The sequence below is a fragment of the Pleurodeles waltl genome, unplaced genomic scaffold (genome assembly GCF_031143425.1).
Source record: "Pleurodeles waltl isolate 20211129_DDA unplaced genomic scaffold, aPleWal1.hap1.20221129 scaffold_37, whole genome shotgun sequence".
NCBI lineage: Eukaryota > Metazoa > Chordata > Amphibia > Caudata > Salamandridae > Pleurodeles > Pleurodeles waltl.
Window position 1 is genome coordinate 5891980 of NW_027150076.1, and position 14134 is coordinate 5906113.

Consider the following 14134-nt stretch of genomic DNA (forward strand, 5'->3'; position numbering starts at 1 on the left):
AGTGCACCGGGACACAAGTACTGGCGATGTTAACATGAGTAGCAGGTACAGTGCGCCGGGACACAAGTACTGTTGATACTTACATGAGCGTCAGGTGCAGCGCACCAGGACACAAGTACTGGTGATACATGAGCAACAGGTGCAGTACATCGGGACACAAGTACTGGTGGCACTTACCTGAGCAGCAGGTGGGTGCAGTGCACAGGGAAACAAGTACTGGTTATAGATGAGCAGCATGTGCAGTACACCGGGACACAAGTACTTGTGATACTTACATGAGCAGTAGGTGCAGTGCACAGGGACACAAGTACTGGTGATACTAAGACGAGCAGCAGGTGCAGCGCACCGAAACCAAGTACTGATGATACGTGAGCGGCAGGTGCAGTACACCGGGGCACAAGTACTGGTGCTACTTACATGAGGAGCAGGTGCAGTATACCGAGACACAAGTAACGTGATACTTCCATGAGCAGCAGGTGCACTGTGCACCGGGACACAAGTACTGGTGATACATGAGCAGCAGGTGCAGTGCACCAGGACACAAGTACTGGTGATACATGAGCAGCAGGTGCAGTGCACTGAGACACAAGTACTGGTGATACTTACATGAGCAGCAGGTGCAGTGCACCTGGACACAAGTACTGACAATGTTAACATGAGCAGCAGGTGCAGTGCATCGGGACACATGTGCTGGTGATAATTACATGAGCAGCAGGTGTAGTGCACCGGGACACAATACTGGTGATACATGAGCAGCATGTGCAGTGCACTGAGACACAAGTACTGGTGATACTTACATGAGCAGCAGGTGCAGTGCACCTGGACACAAGTACTGACAATGTTAACATGAGCAGCAGGTGCAGTGCACCGAGACACAAGTACTGGTGATACTTACATGAGCAGCAGGTGCAGTGCACCGGGACACAAGTACTGATGATGTTAACATGAGCAGCAGGTGCAGTGCACCGGGACACAAGTACTGGTGATACATGAGCAATAGGTGCAGTGCACCAGGACACAAGTACTGGGGATACATGAGCAGCAGGTGCAGTGCACTGGAACCAAGTACTTGTGATACCATGGAGGGGGCCTTGGCTGCTCCGGCAGCTACTGCGCACGCGCGGGAGAGAAGTGCCGTGCGCTACTGCGCGAGCCCGGGATAGCTCCTTCGTGCCTTACTGCACGTGCCCGGGAGGAAGGTGTCCTGTCTTCTCACGCATGTCAAGAAGTGTAGTGTCTTAACCGCGCACCCTCATGAGCTAAGTGCCGTGTCTATAGTACGCATGCCCATTAGATAAGTGGCGTCTCTACTGCGTAGGCCCATGATATTTGTGTCTTTGCAGCGCATGCGCGAGAGATAAGTGTACCTGCTGGTAAGATCTTGTGTGCCAGGAGAACGCCGTCGCGGATCCGAAGGTTCTCATAGACAAAACATAAACCTCACCGGAAGTGGCTGGACAGAACTGTTTGGCACATGCGCAGACTGCCCACAAGCATCCGACGTGATCAGGAACTACTTTCGCACATGCGCAGACTGCCCCAGTTACCGAGTGGAGACACTACTCTCCCGCACATGCGCAGACTGCCCGAGTCGCCGAGGACGAAAAGGAGTCTTTGTTTGGGCCTCGTCGGAAACTGAAAAGGTAACAAGGGGCCCGGAATTCTGTTATTTCACCTGCGTTTCGTGTCAGAGACACAAATACCAGCCCCCAGCCCCTTACGCAGCTTCAGGCCGAGACAGAGAGGACTGAAGGGAGCTCTGGGGGTGATGCAGCCGGGGCCCCCCAAAAGAGGCAGAAACTCATTAAAAGAGAAAGAAGCAACAACCTACACAAAACAATCTGCACTGCCTCTCACTCACTCCCCTCCGGCGCTGTCACTCACTCCCTGCACTTACTCTCACTCACTCACTGCACCTCCACTCACTCCCTCCACTCCCTCTCACTCACTCCCCTCCTGCGCTGTCACTCAATCCCTACACTCCCTCTCACTCACTCCCCTCCCGCACTGTCACTCACTCCCTGCACTGCCTCTCACTCACTCCCCTCCGGCACTGTCACTCACTCCCTGCACTCCCTCTCACTCACTCCCCTCCTGCACTGTCATTCACTCCCTGCACTCACTCTCACTCACTCCCCTCCTGCACTGTCACTCACTCCCTGCACTGCCTCTCACTCACTCCCCTCCTGCGCTGTCACTCACTCCCTACACTCCCTCTCACTCACTCCCCTCCCGCACTGTCACTCACTCCCTGCACCCCCTCTCACTCACCCCCTTCCTGCGCTGTCACTCACTCCCTACACTCCCTCTCACTCACTCCCCTCCGGCACTGTCACTCACTCCCTACACTCCCTCTCACTCACTCCCCTCCCGCACTGTCACTCACTCCCTGCACTCCCTCTTACTCCCTTCCTGCATTGTCACTCCCTCTTACTCACTGTTTGCACTGCCTCTCACTCCCTTCCTGTACTGTCAATCACTCACTGCACTGCCTCTCACTCACTCACTCCACCTCCATTCACTCCTTGCACTGCCTCTCACTCACTCCCCTCCTGCACTGCCACTCACTCCCTGCACTCCCTCTCACTCACTATTCCATTGCCCCTCACCCACTCCTTGCACCTCCACTCACCCTCTGCACTGCCTCACACTCACTGTTTGCACTTCCTCTCACTCCCTCCCTCTCACTCATTATTTCCATTGCGTCTCACTCCCTTCCTGCACTGTCATTCCCTCCCTCTCACTCACTGTTTGCACTGCCTCTCACTCACTTCCTTACTGCACCGTCACTCACTCCCTGCACTGCCTCTCACTCATTGTTTGCACTGTCTCTCACTCACTACCTGCACTGCCTCTGACTCACTCACTCCTGCACCTCCACTCACTCCCTTCACTGCCTCACACTCACTCCCCTCCTCCACTGTCCTTCACTCCCTGCACTGCCTGTTGCTCACTTCCTGCACTGTCACTGACTCCCTGCACTGCCTCTCACTCATTGTTTGCACTGCCTCTCACTCACTTCCTGCACTGCCTTACTCATTGTTTGCACTGCCTCTCACTCACTCCCTTCCTGCACTGTCACTCACTCCCCGCCTCTTAACCTTTTCCTGCAGTGCCACTGAAACCTCTTCCTTAGAGGAAGCATTTCTATTCTGTCCCCCATGATCTCCATGGATGCTTGTAGTGCTTTGTTTATCCCACTATGTTACTCATTTATGTACACAGTTTGATGTGCTCCCAAATTGATCTTCCCGTGTCGTTATCTTAGGTCTCCCTAGAGACAACTTGCTGTTCTTGTGAACTTTAGGTATAAGGTAAAACAGACAGTTTTGGTTAATATGTCTTCAGGAATCTGAGTTCATCATAGCTAATGTGTCCTTGATCTCTTCATTCCACTAAATCATTAGGGAAATCTTGTTTTTCCTTCAGATAATATGCCTTCGCATCTTTTTTATAGCACTCAGTATTTGAAAGTTGACTATATGATTCCTGCATATACAGCTCAGTTTTGCCACCTTTGTCATGCACCTATGACACAATCTTTGTTATCTCTCAATTTAGTGCTGGTCTGTTTATGATTACCCACGGCACTGTTGAGATGTGGCCAATCTCTTCCTGGTTGTTTTTATTTGCAAACTGCAAAGTTCTCTAATCACTGTTTCTTAAAACACATCTATGCTATCGGGTGAAATAATGAGTACAAAGAGTGGTCCAGTGTTTTGCTTTTCACTAATGACCGAGCTGACAGAAATCGCTGAAATGCACTTCTCCGTTCAAAGAAGACATTTATTATTTCACCATGAGGTTCCTAAAAGGAGATTAGCATGTTGAAAGCACACGTTTAAAAGTAGTCACAGCAATGAAAGGAAAATATACCAAAATGATTCTCCACTGCAATATACATAGCAAATATATGTAATGCAAAGCAAATAATGAATTAAAAATGCATCACCGTAGGGCCTGCCAGATTATTCATCTTTCTCATGCCATTAAGACAATGACCCCGTTTGACTGAGAAAGAGATCTGTACCCTCCCGGGAAAGATATCAGGTATCTGACATTTAGAATCCTGATTGAGGCTACTCACACTCTCACTATCGCATTGGGTCTTTTTATATCTTAAAAAACAAAAGGAGCTTTCTGGAAAACCCCCTCATTTCGCAATCGAAACATGCTGGCTCGTTTAGGTCAGAGTTTAAAGAAACAGGTTAGAACTGGCCAGTTTCCCAAGGTGTCTCTCCCAAGCCAAAGCCGTTCCCTACTGTACCATAAACACCAGTCTAGTACATCCTTAGCATGCTGACTGACTAACTCCTCCTTATTATGTACTAGCTCTTCGGTGAGAAAGAGCACGAAAACAAGACAGATTGCACAGTTTACAATGTGGAAAATCACGGGCAGCTTTAACATGGCAGTGTCTAATGCTACGATAAAGTCAATAGGCAGAATGAATCTAAAGCTAAACTGAATACAGAATGTAGTCTGTAACTGGTGAACACTGGACAGCTAATCCAGGTGCAAAGTGGTGCAACACAAGGTCAGTGGTCAAAACACACATTTCACTACATCCAGGTCTAAATGTGGTACCTCCTTCTTCAGTAATTTATATAGTCTCACTCTGACTATAATTTTTTCAGTAATACTCCCAGTGCTGCTTGCACTTTTATTCTCCAGTTCCAATAATTCTTTCATTAAGTCTAAATCTGATTTCAGCAAATTCTGTATCCAGTATTGGTGGAGTCTCAGTATTTTACACAAATTACTAACATTGTTTTTATAAACTTTCATTAGCTCGAGTTCCTAATATATTTATACAGATCTATTTTAGTCTGAATATAAGAAAATTCTGACTTTTCACAAAATGATAGTCCCAGAGTTAGTACCTTTATTTCTGAGCGTTCATCATCAATTATAAATGATGGAACTCTTGTTCTATTTCTGTGGATGCAGGGTGTGTGCCAGTGAGAATGATGTTGAGCGAAGTTGTCTGTTGCGTTGGTGGCTGAGCGAAGTTGTATGGTGGGATGGTGAAAGTAGAGCTGTTGATTAAGGTATACAGGTGCCATGTTGTGTAGTGACTTCAGTGCATCTGTGAGAAGTTTGAACTGGCATCACTTCTGGATGGGAAGCCAGTGGAACTGTCTGAGGTGGCGTGGTGTGGGTTCGGTGCAGGAGGTCGAGTATGAGTCTGGTGGTGGCATTTTGGATGGTTTGAAGTCTGTGTAGAAGATGGGATGGGATACTAGCGTAGAGTGTGTTGCCATAGTCCAATCTGCTTGTGATTAGTGCAAACATGATGGTATGTCTGGTGCCCAGTGGGAGCCACTTGAAGTTTTTACATAACATGAAGAGGATGTGGAAACATGAGGAGATGACGGTGTTGATAAGGGACTTCATGGTGGGGTTGGTGTCGAAGATGAGGCCTAGGTTCCTAGCTTAGTCAGTTGGGGTGTGTGGGGTCCACGTTCAGGGGGAGTCACCAGGTGGAGTCCTAGGGTGAGCTTTTATTCCTGAGGATCAGCACTTCACTTTTGTTGCTGTTAAACTTGATGCAGTTTTGTTTCATCCAATTGGCCATGTTGATCATGCATTGTTTGAAGATTGTCTTGGTGCTGATGGTGTCATCTGAAAGATGAAAGGGAAATAATGAGCTGGGTGTCATCAGCATAGGAGATTATATTGATTCCATGGGATCTGATGATGTTAGCCAGAGGAGTCTCGTACCTGTTGAAAAGTGCCGGGCTGAGTGATGACCCCTGTGGGACTCTGCAGATGAGGTCTTTGGGTTCTGATGTGAACAGTGTGATCTTGACTTATTGAGTTCTTATAGAGAGGAAGGAGGCTATCGATTTCAGAGTTGGTCTGTGTATTCCTGCTGCATGTAGTGTGGTGATGAGTGTGTGGTGGTAGTTTGTTTTAAGGATGACAGAGAGTTCAAAGAGGATAAAGGCGGCTAGGGTTAGTGAATTCCTTGGCAATGGTAAAAAGTTCCTTCTGGTTATTTGAGCTGTATTCGATTCTCAGGGTCAGAGTCTTTTCTTGGTCTATATCAATTGATGTTTTTAGCGTCTAAGAGCAGCCTTGTAGGTGTTTCTATTTATGGTACCTTGTGTAGTTCTCCTTTTCCTTTCAAGTCAGCATTGTACCAGCTAGCCTTTTACTTGGATCATTTGGATTTGGGTTTTTCAGGGGCACTTTGGGTACTGGCGCAGGCGGTTATCCAGTGGATGAAGTTGTTTGTGTTGTTGGTGGAGTCTGGGTAGTTTAGTTGGAGGTTGGTGAGCCATTCCATTACTGTAACTTTATTTCAGCTGCACTGTAGGGTACTGTAGGGGTGGTTGGTTGCCCTGCCATGTGGTAGTGGACGATGGAGTGATCCGTCCATGTGAGTGGAGTGATGTGGCTGACTTTAACCTTGTCGCTGGAGAAGAAGTAGGGGTCCAGGGTGTGTCTGGAGTACATTAGGGCCATCGCAATGAAACTTAATTTTCTTTAACCATTTTTATTCGTTTTTAACAAGAAGAGCTGGCAAAAACCCTAAAACATGCAAGTTAGTAGGTTTGCAGACTCAAAGGCCATTCCCAAAGGGCATTGCCTAACACTATTTCCATCCCCAGTTTGTAGATCTGCAGAAAGGTGTGCAAAATAAGGGAATTGCTGGAATTCAAGCTCTACTATAGTAGGAACCCTGGCATAACCATAGAGGAAAATATCATTATTTTAAGAGATTGCTGCCAAAATGTGTCACTGGACTACATGGCACTAAAGGGACATGTGGCTCTGTCTACAGGATAAGTAGATTTATGAAGCAACCTGTCCCATGGACAAGTAAATATTTCATTAAATTCCACACCCCTACCACATCTATTCTATCAATAAACACACTAACCCAAGGAATAGCTGAAACACAGCTGGGTATCAACACAGCCTTTCAAGACTTCTATAAAATGCTGTACACCAGAGGTCTTCAAACTGGGGGGTGGGCCCCCCTTGGGGGGCCCCAAGTGATCTCAGGGGGTGCGCCAAACTCTGGCCGAAAGAAATATTATACAGATAACATGCCTTTGTTTTAAGCAGAAGCATGTTATTGCAGTTTTAAAAAGGTAACAGTACTTAACTGCAATGTTTAAATAGGTTTAAACCTATTTAAACATTGCCATCTTCCTACAATAATAGTGAAAAATTCTGAGGGGGGGGCCCAATGATTTTTATTTTTCAACTGGGGGGGGCGCAGCATTAAAAAGTTTGAAGACCACTGCTGTAAACCCTTCGATGCCTCCTGACCCAGCAGATTTTGCCTCTTTTATCCACCAGGTGGCATTGCCTTGGGTGCCTGCAGATGATCCAGAGGCCCTTAGCGCCCCTATCTCAGCAACCCATGGAGCTCACTTTGTAATGACCATTGTCACTGCTAAACACTAAATATAAAATCCTAAGTAAAATCCTAGTGCGTAGGCTGCTCCCATTGCTCCTGAGGTTATTGTAAACCGATCCATGTGGCGGCATTCCCTGACGTAACACCTTCCTACATATCTATAGTTTATTTCATATAATGGATGTCGCTCAAGAACACTACCTATTTGCTGGCTGACTGTCCCTGGATATCCGTCAGGCTTTTGATACCCTGGGATGGGACTTCAAGATAGTTGAGCTGGCCAGATATGCAATACACCAGCTCACTGTAGGAAAGTACCATCTTGCCTGGCATGTTACCCCCATATTTCACTGTATATATGTTATTTTAGTCTATGTGTCACTGGGACCCTGACAGGCAGGGCCCCAGTGCTCATAAGTATGTTCCCTGTATGTGTTCCGTGTGTGATGCCTAACTGTCTCACTGAGGCTCTGCTAACCAGAACCTCAGTGGTTATGCTCTCTCTGCTTTCCAGATTTGTCACTGACAGGCTAGTGACTAAATTTACCAATTCACATTGGCATACTGGTACACCCATATATGGTACTGAGGTACCCAGGGTATTGGGGTTCCAGGAGATCCCTATGGGCTGCAGCATTTCTTTTGCCACCCATAGGGAGCTCTGACAATTCTTACATAGGCCTGCTCCTGCAGCCTGCGTGAAATAACGTCCACGTTATTTCACAGCCATTTACCACTGCACATAAGTAACTTATAAGTCACCTATCTGTCTATCCTTCACCTGGTGAAGGTTGGGTGGCAGGTTACTTAGTGTGTGGGCACCCTGGCAATAGCCAAGGGGCCCCCACATCGTTCAGGGCAAATTCCCTGGACTTTCTGAGTGCGGGGACACAATTACACGCGTGCACTATACATAGGTCACTACCTATGTATAGCGTCACAATGGTAACTCTGAACATGGCCATGTAACATGTGTAAGATCATGGAATTGTCACCACAATATCCTTCTGGTATTAGGGTGACAATTCCATGATCCCCCGGGTCTCTAGCACAGAACCCGGGTACTGCCAAACTGCCTTTCCGGGATCTCCACTGCAGCTGCTGCCAACCCCTCAGACAGGTTTCTGCCCTCCTGGGGTCCAGGCAGCCCTGGCCCAGGAAGGCAGAACAAAGGATTTCCTCTGAGAGAGGGTGTTACACCCTTTCCCTTTGAAAATAGGTGTGAAGGGCTGGGGAGGAGCAGCCTCCCCCAGCCTCTATAAATGCTTTGATGGGCACAGATGGTGCCCATCTCTGCATAAGCCAGTCTACACCGGTTCAGGGATCCCCCAGCCCTGCTCTGGTGCGGAACTGGACAAAGGAAAGGGGAGGGACCACTCCCCTGACCACTACCTCCCAGGGGAGGTCCCCAGAGCTCCTCCAGTGTGTCCCAGACCTCTGCCATCTTGGAAACAGAGGTGTCTGTGGCACACTGGACTGCTCTGAGTGGCCTGTGCCAGCAGGTGACGTCAGAGGCTCCTTCTCATAGGCTCTTACCTCTCTTGGTAGCCAATCCTCCTTCCTTGGTAGCCAAACCTCCTTTTCTGGCTATTTAGGGTCTCTGCTTTGGGGAATTCTTCAGATAACGAATGCAAGAGCTCACCAGAGTTCCTCTGCATCTCCCTCTTCACCTTCTACCAAGGATCGACCGCTGACTGCTCCAGGACGCCTGCAAAACCGCAACAAAGTAGCAAGATGACTACCAGCAACACTGTAGCGCCTAATCCTGCCGGCTTTCTCGACTGTTTCCTGGTGGTGCATGCTCTGGGGGTAGCCTGCCTTCACCCTGCACCAGAAGCTCTGAAGAAATCTCCCGTGGGTTGACGGAATCTCCCCCCTGCTAACGCAGGCACCAAAAGACTGCATCACTGGTCCTCTGGGTCCCCTCTCATCCTGACGAGCGTGGTCCCTGGAACACAGCAACTTTGTCCAAGTGACTCCCACAGTCCAGTGACTCTTCAGTCCAAGTTTGGTGGAGGTAAGTCCTTGCCTCCCCACGCTAGACTGCAAAGCTATGTACTCTGTGATTTGCAGCTGCTCCAGCTCCTGTGCACTCTTCCAGGATTTCCTTTGTGCACAGCCTAGCCTGGGTCCCCAGCACTCCGTCCTGCAGTGCACAACCTTCTGAGTTGTCCTCCGACATCTTGGGACTCCCTTTTGTAACTTCACGTGGACTCTGGTTCACTCTTCTTCCAAGTGCCTGTTGGGGTACTTCTGCGGGTGCTGCCTGCTTCTGTGAGGGCTCTCTGAGTTGCTGAGCGTCCCCTCTGTCTCCTCCTCCAAAAGGTGACATCCTGGTCCTTCCTGGCCCTCAGCAGCACCCAAAAACCTCTACCGCGACCCTTGCAGCTAGCAAGGTTTGTTTGCGGTCTTTCTGCGTGGGAACACCTCTGCAAGCTTCATCACGACGTGGGACATCCGTCTTCCAAAGGAGAAGTCCCCTAGTCCTCTTCTTTCTGGCAGAACCCCAAGTTTCTTCCAACCGGAGGCAGCTTCATTGCACCTTCATCCGGGGTTTCCTGGGCTCCTGCCCCCCCGGACACTGTTGCGACTATTAGACTTGGTCCCCTTGCCTTGCAGGTCCTCAGGTCCGGAAATCTGTTGTCAGTGCACTGCTGGTGTTTGTTCTTCCTGCAGAATCCCCCTATCACGACTATTGTGCTCTCTGGGGGTAGTAGGTGCACTTTACTCCTACTTTTCAGGGTCTTGGGGTGGGGAATTTTTCTAACCCTCACTGTTTTCTTACAGTCCCAGCGACCCTCTACAAGCTCACATAGGTCTGGAGTCCATTTGTGGTCCGCATTCCACTTTTGGAGTATATGGTTTGTGTTGCCCCTATACCTATGTTCTCCTATTGCCACCTATTGTAATTCTACACTGTTTGCATTACTTTCCTTGCTCTTACTTACCTGATTTGGGTTTGTGTACATATAACTTGTGTATATTACTTACCTTCTTACTTAGGGTACTCACCGAGATACTTGTGGCATAGTGTCATAAAAATAAAGTACCTTTATTTTTAGTAACTCTGTGCATTGTGTTTTCTTATGATATTTTGCATATGATATAAGTGGTATAGTAGGAGCTTTGCATGTCTCCTAGTTCAGCCTAAGCTGCTTTGCCATAGCTACCTTCTATCATTCTAAGCTGCCAGAAACACCTCTTCTACACTAATAAGGGATAACTGGACCTGGCACAAGGTGTAAGTACCTTTGGTACCCACTACAAGCCAGGCCAGCCTCCTACATTGGTTGTGCAGCAGTGGGATAAGTACTTGTAACTACTTACCACTTTGTCATTTTGTACTTTTCATAAGAGAATCATATACCAAACAGTTCAGTGTACGTACACTTAACCAAAAAAGTTTGCTTTTCTTCTCTAAAACTTTTTACAAAGTTCTGAAAAGTTTCTTAAAACTTCTAAAAGTTAGAAGAAGTTTTCTAAAGTTCTGAAACTTTTTCTCTCTTCTCACTATCTCTAAACCTTTTGCTATCATGTCTGTGGTAGATTCTGCTCCCAAAACTGTCAATGCTATTTATGACATTTTGAATTACAAGAGCTTAAGGAGTCTCTGCCTAGATAGAGGTTTAGTTATAGGAAAGAACCCTACAAAAGAGTTTCTGTTCAACATGCATATTGTAGATTATGAGAACCAAGCTGGTCCATCAAATGAGAGTTTAGAACATGTAGAAACTTCCCAGTCTGATTCAGGAGAGTTCCCTGAGAAGGGTGGAGAGGGTTCTGAACAGGATCTGCCCCCCAGCAGGACACCCAGTAATGTTGGTAGTAATGGAGGTTCCGATCACAGTAGGGCATCCTTTATTCCTAGAGGCCAAGTTACCAGGGTCCAGAAGGTTAGGGACAGGTCCCCCTCTGAAGTTTCCCATTTGTCATCTGTGTCAAAGCATTACCAACCCACCCACCCTGAGGATAACTTGTTAGAAAGGGAACTCAAAAAGTTGAGGGTTGAAGAGACCAGACTGAAGCTTAAGCAGCAACAGCTGGCCTTAGATAGGTAATCCCTAGACATTGAGAAGGAAAGACAGAGGTTGGGGTTAGGACCCGATGGTGGCAGCAGCAGTATTCCTGAAAGTAATCCTGTTAGAGAGCATGATTCCAGGAATCTGCACAAGATAGTCCCCCCTTACAAGGAGGGGGATGACATCAACAAGTGGTTTGCTGCACTTGAGAGGGCCTGTGTGGTACAGGGGGTCCCTCAAAGGCAGTGGGCTGTTATTTTGTGGCTATCTTTCACTGGAAAGGGTAGGGATAGGCTCCTTACTATTAGGGAAAGTGAAGCTAACAATTTCACTGTATTGAAGGATGCACTCTTGGATGGATTTGGCTTAACCACTGAACAATACAGGATTAAGTTCAGAGGCACCAGAAAAGAGTCCTCTCAAGACTGGACAGATTTTGTGGACTGTTCAGTGAAGGACTTGGAAGGGTGCTTACATGGCAGTAAGGTATCTGACTATGAAAGCCTGTATAATCTTATTCTGAGAGAGCATATTCTGAATAACTGTGTGTCTGACTTGTTGCACCAATACCTAGTGGACTCGGATCTGACCTCTCCCCAAGAATTGAAAAAGAAGGCAGACAAGTGGGTCAGAACAAGGTTGAACAGAAAAGTTCATACAGGGGGTGACAAAGATGGCAAGAAGGATGATAAGTCTTCTGACAAGGATGGGGACAAAAGTAAGCATACTGAGTCTTCATCAGGCCCACAAAAATCCTCTGGTGGGGGTGGTGGGTCCAAATCCTCTTCCAATAATCAACCTAAAAAGCCTTGGTGTTATTTGTGTAAAGTCAAAGGCCATTGGGCAACTGATTCCAGTTGTTCAAAGAAAAACTCCAAACCTCCCACTACCACAACCCCTGCTGCAAATTCTAGTGCCCCTAGTAATAGCAGTGGTTGTGGGAAACCTACTAATAGCCAATCCAAGGGTGTAGCTGGGCTCACTATTGGCAATGTAGTTGGGGTTGGTCTTGTTAGGGAGACTACAGAGGCTGTTTTAGTCTCTGAAGGTGCCATTGATTTGGTCACCTTGGTTGCTTGTCCCCTGAACATGGATAAGTACCAGCAACTTCCCCTAATAAATGGTGTTGAGGTTCAGGCCTACAGGGACACAGGTGCCAGTGTTACTAGGGTCATAGAGAAACTGGTCCACCCTGAACAAAACTTATTTGGTCAGCAGTACCAAGTGACAGACGCTCATAACAACACTCTTAGCCACCCCGATGGCCTTTGACTTTACACAAATAACACCACAGCTTTTTAACTTGATTTGAAGAAGATTTGGACCCACCATCCCCACCAGAGGATTGTTGTGGGCCTGATGAAGACTCAGTGTTAGTTTTGTCCACACCCTTGTCAGAAGACTTACCATCTTTCTTCTTGCCATCCTTGTCACCCCCTGTATGAACGTTTCTGTTCACTCCTGTTCTGACCCATTTTTCTGCCTTCTTTCCCAGTTCTTGGGGAGAGGTCAGATCTGAGTCCACTAGATATTGGTGTAACAAATCAGACACCCAGTTATTCAGAATATGCTCTCTCAGAATAAGATTATACAGGCTTTCATAGTCAGAAACTTTACTGCCATGTAACCACCCCTCCAAGGCCTTCACTGAACAGTCAACAAAATCTATCCAGTCTTGTGAGGTCTCTTTTCCGGTGTCTCTGAACTTAATCCGGTATTTTTCAGTGGTTTAGCCAAATCCATCCAAGAGTGCATCCTTCAAAACTGCAAAATTGTTCGCATCACTTTCTCTAACAGTAAGGAGCCTATCCCTACCCTTTCCATTGAAAGATAGCCACAATATAGCAGCCCACTGTCTTTGAGGGACCCCCTGTACCATACAGGCCCTCTCAAGTGCAGCAAACCACTTGTTGATGTCATCCCCCTCCTTGTAAGGGGGAACTATCTTGTGCAGATTCCTGGAATCATGCTCTCTAACAGGATTACTATCAGGAATACTGCTGCTGCCACCATGGGGTCCTAACCCCAATCTCTGTCTCTCCTTCTCCAGGTCTAGGGATTCCCTGTCTAGAGCCAGCTGTTGCTGTTTAAGCTTCAGTCTGGTCTCTTCCACTCTCAACTTTTGAGTTCTCTTTCTAACATGTTGTCTTCAGAGTGGGTGGGTTGGGAATGCTTGGACACAGAGGATAAATTGGAAACAACAGAGGGAGATCTGTCCCTAACTGCTTGGAGTCTAAGAACCTGGCCTCTAGGAATAAAAACATCCCTACTATGATGGGAGCTCCTATTACTACCAGCATTGCTAGGTGGTCTGCTAAGGGGCAGATTTGGAACAGAATCCTCCCCACCTCCCTCAAGGAGTTCCCCTGAGTCAGAATGGGAGCCATCTATTAACTTCTCATTTGAAGTGCCTGCTTGGGACTCATCATTCACAATGAGCATGTTATATAGAAACTCTCTTGTAGGGTTCTTTCCTATCATTAAACCTCTATCTAAGCAGAGACTCCATAGGCTCTTGAAATTTAAATTGTCATAGGTAGTATTGACCATTTTAAGAGCAGCCCCTACATCAGACATGATAGAAGAAGGTTTAGAGACAGTGAGAAGAAAGAAAAAGTTTCAGGACTTTTTAAAGAACAGAGAAACAAAAACTTTTTCAAACTTTTTGGAAACTTTTAGAAGTTTTAGAGTACTTTTCAGCACTTAGTAGAAAGTGGAATAGGAGAAAAGCAAAACTTTT

At 47.2% G+C, this 14134-nt stretch overlaps 1 protein-coding gene across 1 annotated transcript in view; it reads left to right on the forward strand.

The window, feature by feature from the left end:
* The first annotated feature begins 1508 nt into the window (after window positions 1-1508).
* Window positions 1509-14134, forward strand: part of LOC138276102 (zinc finger protein interacting with ribonucleoprotein K-like) — a 52853-nt gene continuing 40227 nt past the window's right edge. Inside the window, exon 1 of the mRNA XM_069219155.1 lies at window positions 1509-1643. The gene's annotated coding sequence lies outside the window, so the exon portion shown is untranslated. The remainder of the gene's footprint in view (window positions 1644-14134) is intronic.